Raw genomic sequence first — 9,561 nt, 5'->3', positions numbered from 1 at the left:
TTTTTGGTTTTCTTAAAAGAATAAAACACTGGGTCTTTATTGAATATGTTTAGATGTTTGAATTAGCAGCTATCAAAGACTTGATTATCGAGTACCAACCCCATTACGAAGTTACTGTAATGCTCAATCAGCCAATACGTAAGTCCTTTTCAATTTTTCTTTGTTTTTCTCATGCGGTGTTCATAAAATAACTAAATTATGGTTAATCGGTTAATTTTGATTAACCAATTTAAAAAACTATATCCATATTATTATGTCATTCATAGATTGAAGGTTACAAATTTGTAAATCATTATTATGTGATAACTGCTTTATACTTGTGTGGGAAAATAATTGATTCTGCATCACCAAATATTTTGCGCCTGCATAGAGAGAAAATGCCAACAATTTTCAAGGTATTTTGGAGTTGGCTGATCATTTTAATTAACCTTCTTATTATCCACTTGGTGAAGCCTGGTTAGAATTTGAAAATGTAATGAAAAGATTGAGTCGAATTTTAGAAACGCTAAGACCAAACCCTACCTGTGTGGCAATTAAAGACGCAAATACATTGAAGTGAGGATGATCATAACAAATATATTAGTTTTTGTAAATAGACGTTTAATCTCTCAACTTTTTTTTCTTTTTATACTTTGATTATTAAAAACATATTTGAACGAAATCCAAATATTAGATAATGACAGTACATAGCAGAAAAACTCAATAACCATCAAGAGATGCCAACAGTTGAAGGTGGAAACCGATATTATAAAGTATAAATAACCCAGCGAAGAGAAGTGCAAGCCTTGTTTGTGTTTGGAATGTGGAACGCTATGGTTATCACTATGCTGAGCGGACTGAAATCCACCAACACCGTTGTGTGAAGGTAGCGACATGGCAGTTTTACCGACACCTGCCACCGTGGCATTATTTGTTGTTGATCACCTGGTGGCGGGAGGCACCACATGTTGCCCTCATCAGCTGAATCCATGCTACTTGTTCTGTCAATGGAGTAGTAGTGAATAACAATCAATGCAATCAAGATCAGACCTAAAACCACTATCTTGATTTGGGCCATGACAGAAACTGATTTTTTGATAATAATAATGCACTTTGCAAGGGCCATTTTATAGAGAGAGAAATAATAATATGGTGAAAACTAAGTAACTTCACGTGAAGTTGATAGCTGAGAGTAGCCAGATGATTTGATTGATTTAATTAAACTATCAACTTCACGTGAAATCGGCTGGACCTGAATTTGCACCTAATAATATATAGCTTCAAGCTTCAAAATTATGCTGCTACTTTCGGGTGTACAAATTACACTACTCCTTTAATTTTTCGGGTGTAAAAAATGCGCCGCAAAAGGACAAGTAACATTTTTGCAATAATAATATATATCTTCAAGGTTCAAGCTATTCACATTACAAATTTTAAGATCCTTAGCTTGCTTTTACTTTACTTTGGATATTCTTGCTTTAGACCTTGTGCTGTTATGAAGCACCATGTCAAATTTGAAGGATGGATCATTATTATTAAGTTTGTTGTTAATTTTATTTTGTATATGTATGTATTGAATAAATTATTTTTAACAAAAAAAAGTAACAATTTTTAAAGTGATATAAACACAAAATAATATTGGGAGATGCTTGAAATTGGTTCATTGATTTTATTCATAACAGCTTTGAATATACCTTTAATTATTGGCCTATTATTTGTATATTTTATTTTTAAATTTTTTATACTATACCGATTGAAAATCAATTTTTAAATTTTATAACGGTTTAATAACCAATTTTATTATATAAAACTAATTTGATTAATTAACCAAAATTAAATTTTTGGTTAACCAAAAAACAATTTTGATTTTTGAATTAACCAAACTATTTTTGAATTAACCAAACTATATATAGTCCTAAATGCCACTTCTTAATATAAAATATCAAAATAGCCGCATGTTATTTTCATTTTTCAAATATTGTAGTATTCTTTGGTTACAGCCTTTACCATCAAGAATAAACCAAACACACAGTCCAGTATATGGCTAATTTTTTTTGTTATGGAAGTAAAAGTGGTAATATACTTTAACATTGTAATTTTTGGTGTTTTTTAAAACTGTGGAAGTACACAAATCTCTGGATCCGATTTCTGTACTTAAATTTTTTTTTTTAAACACAAATCAAACGATCCGATTTGTGTACCTCTCAGAAATCGGACGGTCCGATTTGTGTACCTCTACAAATCGGACGGTCCGATTTGTGTACCTCTAGAAATCGGATGGTCCGATTTCTGTACCTCTAATAAATCGGACGGTCCGATTTCTGCTTCTCTAGTTAAACTATTCCACATTTGAGTATAACACCCCAACAATCTATATTTAAAAAAAAACACCACTACCACTCCAATATTAAAAATAAGAAATTCCCAGTATACCGAAATAAAAAAGTATAAATCCAGTGAAAACAAGCGGAAGCCTTGACTGTAAATAGAATGTGGAATGAAGGGAAGAATATCCTTCCCGCTGATTAAGGGTTTAAGTAGGTCCCACCCACTTTTGAGGAGTCTTTTTACAGTACAAAGTTATTCCTTTGATACGTCAGAAAACTTAATTTTTGATAAAATTAGTGTATCTTCGAATATTAAACAAATAGAATAATATTCATTAAAGACAACCTTAAGCATCGATCAAGAGATGGTAAATAACAAACCAAACACACACTATATTTATTTAAGTTGTTTTATAAAAAAAATAAACTTCCTCCATCCAAAATAATAGTTTACTACTTTCTCTTGCATTTTCAGGTTCCAAACATATATATTAATCGGGACAAATTATTTCAGATATGAAATACGTAGCTAAATTTTTGCTATAAGATTTTTTTTTTTTAAAGGAAAGATACCTCAACGGGGTAGGAGTAGAACAGTAGAAGGAGGAGGCAGTGATTGTCGGAATCAGGATCAGATATGTTATCAGTGGGTTATTTTAGGGATTTGTGAAACCAAGGTGGAATGAGGTCAGTTTGCAAAAATTGTACTTCTGTGGAAAAAAATGCCAAATACTTTTTATTTTAACTGTTATTTGTTGTTAGTAGTTAATATTATTATATTTCAAAATTTAAATTACTAATGGATCTTATTATTCAATAATATTTAACTATGTAATAAAAAAGTATACAATAATATAATTACAAAATAAAATATAAAATAATTGAATGAATTAAAAATATAAAAAAATAAAAATAAATCTTTAATTGAATTCAAAAAAAATTAAAGAATGAAATTAATGAGTCTTATTAAGAGACTAAGAATAAAAAAAGAACAAGAGAAGAAAATTAGAAGTTTAGAGAGCATACAAAAATTATGCTTTTAGTACTTAAATTTAAATTACTAGAGTTAATACTCAAATTCGTCCTTGAAAGATACCTCGATCTCCATATTAGTCCTCGAAAGATAAAGTTAATCAAAAGAACCCCCGAAAGATACACGACTGTATCAGGTTCGTCCTTCCGTCAATTTGCTTGATGACATGGCTAACGGCTGCTCACGTGGGACATTAACTGCCACGTTGGCAGAGAAAGAAAACGACGCCGTTTTGAGTGAATGTCATAGACATAATTCGGCGTCGTTTTGTGGGCAGAGTGGATTCAAAACGTTGCAGACTGTCACCCGATTCCATACCAAATATCTCCAAAATGTGGGAAAAAAACTCCACACCCAACTCTCATCCTACCACCATTTAAGGCAAAGTCAGGAAGGCCAACGAAAAAAAGGAGAAGGGACAAAGAGGAACAACCTACTGGGTCAAAAACAAAGATGAAGAGGAAGTATAACCTTATCAGATGCATGTATTGCAGTGAGATAGGACACAACAAGCGAAGCTGTGCAAAGAAGAAAGCTACGGAAGCTGAGGAGCATGACAGGCAGCTGCAGCTGCAACTAGCTGTGGTTGCCCCTGCTGCAGGAGCTGACCCTGAAGCAAGCACTGTCCCAGCTGAACCTAATCCAGCTCTAGCAGATATAGCTCCATCACCAACACAGACTCCAACAGTAATTGATATTAGCCAGTCTAAAAGCATACCACTAACCCAAAAAACACAATAGGTAATCTGCCATATGTGATTTAGGATAAACATTTGTTATTTCTTTTAAACATATGTCATTTTTTTTATAAGCTAAATCTAAATCTAGATCTACCATTATTTAATAATCTTTATGATTACTTTTTTATGATTAATTTTAAACGAATTTGATATTTTTGTTATTTCTTATATGTCTCTACTCAAGTATTATAGTTTTTTAAAATTAATCATAAAAAAATATTTTTGTTAGAGTTTTAAAGAGGCTACTTTGATTATTACACTACAAAAGAAATGTTGATTACCATTAGATTTAACGTTGGACATTACCGTTAGATTTATTAACAGTTGCAACACTAAATTTGTTATCCACAAAATATTACTGTCGTATTTATATTTTCGACCCTAAATCCAACAGTAACAAATGGCGCAAAAAAAAGTTTGGTGGGCACGCATTTTACCATCGAATTTAGGGGAGAAAAAATCCGACTGTAAGGTAATTAAATGAAATGCGCCGTTTTGGTTATAGACTATGCGTTTGACGATAAATCCACCAATAGAATTGACCCTAAATTCAGGAGCTTGTTTCTACCATGGAAGAGATTGTTTTCTTTTTGCGAATTGCTACCTCCATCGTTCACCACTGTCGCTGCTTGCCTTCGTCAACTACGATGCTATTCTTTCTCTTTCATTCAGGTATGTATTCTTTCCTTTCTTCTTTCATTTTTTTGATATTGTTGGCATTTGCTAAACTCTAACCCTACACTCCTCTAACCCCAATATCCATTGCTGTTGTCACTGCTGGTTATTTACTTAAGTATTCAAAAAAATTAAACTTGAATAAAGTTTAACTAGATTAATGGTATACAATTTGATTATGTATCATTAACCGCATGGTTTAAGGTAGAAAGTGTGTATGAGGTGTTTAAATTTGGGGTGAAAGGTGAGAATATGGTATTTTGAGAAGATTGGGTATGAGAGTTGAGTAAAACTGAAGCTTTAATCATAAATTTTAATATTGGAAGTTGTTTTGTGAACTTGGAATTAAAAGTTTTAAAGAAATTATTATGATAAATTGTAAAATTTTAAATTTTGTTAGTTTAATCATTATTGAATTTAAATCTTTAAAATTATATCACTACTTTTAATATTCTTGCTTTAGACTTGTGCTGTTATGAAGCACCATGTCAAATTTGAAGGATGGATCATTATTATTAAATTTGTTCTTAATTTTATTTATAGTTGCTAAAATTGTGAAAAAAATATTGTATTTCAATTTTTTTTTTCATTAGTTATATGAATTTTGAATTTTATGATTTACGAAATGAGTTTGTTACCGAAGAAGATTTTGTGTTTTAATTTATTTTAGTTTATTTGTTTACATTCAACTATGTTAACTATAATATAATGTGCCAATGAGTAATAGCTCAAATAGCATAGACTCCCCATACTCAATTAAGAGGTTGCGAGTTCGAGTCTCCTATCTTTCCAAATTTGGAAGTCAATGAGTAATAGCTCAAATGGCATAATCTCCCCATACTCAATTAAGAGGTTGCGGGTTCGAGTCTCCTATCTTTAGTAAAAAAAAATAAACTATAATATAATGTATAATTTTATTTTTAAAACTAAGAGAAACAACAGATTATTTAAAGTGATATAATAAACACAAAATAATATTGGGAGATGCTTGAAATTGGTTCATTGATTTTATTCATAACAGCTTTGAGTATACCTTTAATTATTGGCCTATTATTTGCATATTTTATTTTTAAATTTTTTATAGTATAATTTGTTCTTCTTGTAACAATATTTTAAATTGTGAATTGTATATTTTTTTTCTTTTTGCACAATTGCATGAATAAACTATCCGGATATATTACAACACTATGGTTAAAAATTGAATAAACAAAGTATACCATATATAACGATTTTTATATATATCTTCTATATGTACCTTAGCTTTGCAATATTTATGTGAGTGTGAGCCTTGTATATCGATGATTAGAAATATCCTTGTGAAATATCGACATATATAAACCACAAAATTGAAGAACTTCTTGATTACTAATTAAACCAAAAAATATTTGTCGTAAAAATTCGTCCTTAATTTATTAAACTCTTGTAATATATACCTTTAATTATTATTTGCATATTTTATTTTTAAATTTTTATAGTATATTTTTTTTTTCTTGTAACAATGTTTTAAATTGTGAATTGTATTTATTTTTTATTTTTTGCATAATTACATGAATAAACTATCCGTGTATATTACAACACTATAGATAAAAATTGAAGAAACAAAGTATACCATATATCTTTTTAATAATACAAATAGATATCTTTTTAGACTTTAAATTCATCCATAAAAATTTTCACCTCATTTGACTCTCAGACCAAACATACTACTCACTAACTCACTCAACATGTTGCTTGTTGGGTGAATGGAGTTGCAGTGAATAACGATCAAAGCAAGCAAACTGAGAGCTAAAATGGTCATGGTTTGTGCCATCACTCAAACTTTGTGTTTACTTCACTAACGAAGAAAAAGTGGTAGTTATAGTTTTTAACTATTTATATAGAAGAGAGCAATGAGCCAATGACCCTGGTGTTGATGAGTTGGGGTAAAAACAAAGACAATGATCTATGCAGTCATGCAAGATTGCAGAACACGTGCATGTGTCTTCTAATGCCCAAAGATCCTGTCTCTTATGAGAATGCTATTGTAAAATCTCAACCACTCAATTATTTAATCAGCTACACCATCACTTTTGTAAACAATGCGAACAATAAATTTTAAAATTGATCTAATAAAATAAAAAAATACTCTATTTTTAAATTATCTCTTAAATCTTAATATTAGAATAACCATCTGCATACCTAGTGAATTGAACGTTCAATCATTGTTAACTGTGCGTAAGTAAATCGAATAAAAAAAAATAACCATTCAATTAAAAATAATAAACATAATTATCTGCATGCTTATTGAATTGAACATACGATCCGACATATCCATTATTTACATTATTTAGTATTCTCATTCTCTACCTATACTTTTCTTATTTAATTAAGAGAAAATCTAAAAAACAATCTTTTTATTAAAATTTAGTCNNNCAGTTATCAATTTAATTATTAATAAATAATATATTATCATCAAATTTTACCGATTACAAGTTTATATCCACTGCTAAATTCGTCGGTAATTAGCGACAAACAAAAAAATCTGCCACTAAATAATTACCAACGAGATTTATACTGTCAGATTTATTCATCGTTAAATTCAACGGTTCCAGCGACTTTCTTATAATGTTAAAATAAACTAAAATGTTTTTTTTTTTACGTTTTTAAAATTAACATGAAATTTCTAGTTTCTAATTTCTTATACAATAAAATAATATGAATTAATTCTAAAATGATAGTATTTTGAAAATTAACCTTAAAATATTGTTTTATTATTTAAAATCTTTTAATAAGTTTATTTTGCTCAACCTTAGTTTTTTTTTTATAAAAAAAATATCAAAATTATCATGTGTAATATAATTATACAACGTTTTACTCTAAAAGGATAGTTACTCTTTTTTAAGTAGTTTAGTAGAGACAAAATATATATAATATAATAATAATTTTATAATTATATTTTATTATAATAAAATATAATTAATCTTCTAACTATTTAACTAATAAATTAAAATACTTATATAGTAATTTAAATAATAACATATAATTTAGAATTTTATTATTTTAAATTTGATATTTTGAAAAGGTTGAATAATTCTTTCATTGTTAATACAATTAAATGTTTTAATTTTTATATATATTACTAAATAAATATTTAAAAATTCATGTCTTATAAAATTATGAGATTGACTTTTTATAATATTCATAATTAATTTTTTTTAATTGATGTCGTTATTACTAAAAAAATTAGAACTAACTTCAAAAAAAAAATATCAATAGATATCCATATATTTGGATGTTACTTTTTATTTTAACTGTTATTTGTTGTTAGTAGTTAATATTATTATATTTCAAAATTTAAATTACTAATGGATCTAAAATTAACATGAAATTTCTAGTTTCTAATTTCTTATACAATAAAATAATATGAATTAATTCTAAAATGATAGTATTTTGAAAATTAACCTTAAAATATTGTTTTATTATTTAAAATCTTTTAATAAGATTATTTTGCTTAACCTTAGTTTTTTTTTTATAAAAAAAATATCAAAATTATCATGTGTAATATAATTATACAACGTTTTACTCTAAAAGGATAGTTACTCTTTTTTAAGTAGTATTTTAGTAATTTTAATAAGGGTTAAATATGGTTTTGGTTCCAAAAATTTTTTGCCAGAATCGAAATCGTTCCTCTTGTAATTTTCGATTTAAAATCGTCCTTAATGTTGTATTTCATTTTAAAATCGTCCTTTCTAATAAATTTTTTTTCTAAATGACAAAAATACCCTTTTTTCTACCATTTTATTCTTCTTGTTCTTCTTCTTTCAGGAGAATTGTTCTTTTTCTTCCATTAACAAATTCTTCAATTCCAGATTCAGAACAATTTCAGAATAAAAATTCTTCTTCCATTAACAAAACTCAAAATTTCAAAATTTTAGATACAGTTAACAAAATCCAATTACAAGAATTAAAAATACCCAAATTTATCTTCAATTATAAAAATAAAAAATCTATAAATTTTGGAAAATGAGAAACAGATTAGGAAACAAGAATAGATTAGGAAAATAAGAAACAAGAACAAAATAAGAAACAAGAACAAGAAATAAGAACAGATTAGGAAAATTCAGACCAACATCAAATTCAATAGCAACAACCAGATGCAGAAGAACAACAACCATGGATCTTGTATACAATTAACCATTAATAGAAATTCAATAATCTAAGCTAATTCAACAACAACAACAACAATTCAGCAGCAACTTTCAGCAATTCTATAACCTAAAATCAACTAACAGAAAATTAAAATTCAGTTAAACTAACCCAGAATCAAATCAAGGGGCTGGAGGGAGGGTAACAGGTAGTGGTGGCTCTGATTCCTTCTACGACAGGGACTGAGGGAGGGAAAGCAGGGAGGCTCGCTGGCGGTGGTGAAACAGAGGAGACTCCATGTTGCTGCGTGGTGGTGAAGCAGGAGAGGCTCGCCGGCGGTGAGCTCTGGTTCGAGGAGATCTGAGACAGGGAAGAAGGGAAGGAGGGGAGAGGGTCGCGGTTGATCTGGACAAGAGAGAGGCAGCGGCTGCAGCGGCGGGACAGCGAGACTGCGGCGGCGGGACGGCGGCTTCCCTTCCCCCTTCATCGTCATCATCATCAGAGTTCTGGAGGAGGCGGCGGCGTTAATTATTAAAATAGGAATAGGGGTAGTTTAGGAATAAAACAAAAATTTTTATTAAAAAAAGACGATTTTAATACGAAAAAAACGTTAAGGACGATTTTAAATCGAAAATTAGATGAGGAACGGTTTCGATTCTGGCGTTAAACTTTTGGGACCAAA

This window comes from Arachis ipaensis, chromosome B05 (genome assembly GCF_000816755.2).
Source record: "Arachis ipaensis cultivar K30076 chromosome B05, Araip1.1, whole genome shotgun sequence".
Lineage (NCBI taxonomy): Eukaryota > Viridiplantae > Streptophyta > Magnoliopsida > Fabales > Fabaceae > Arachis > Arachis ipaensis.
Note: the sequence above shows the minus strand (reverse complement) of the source record.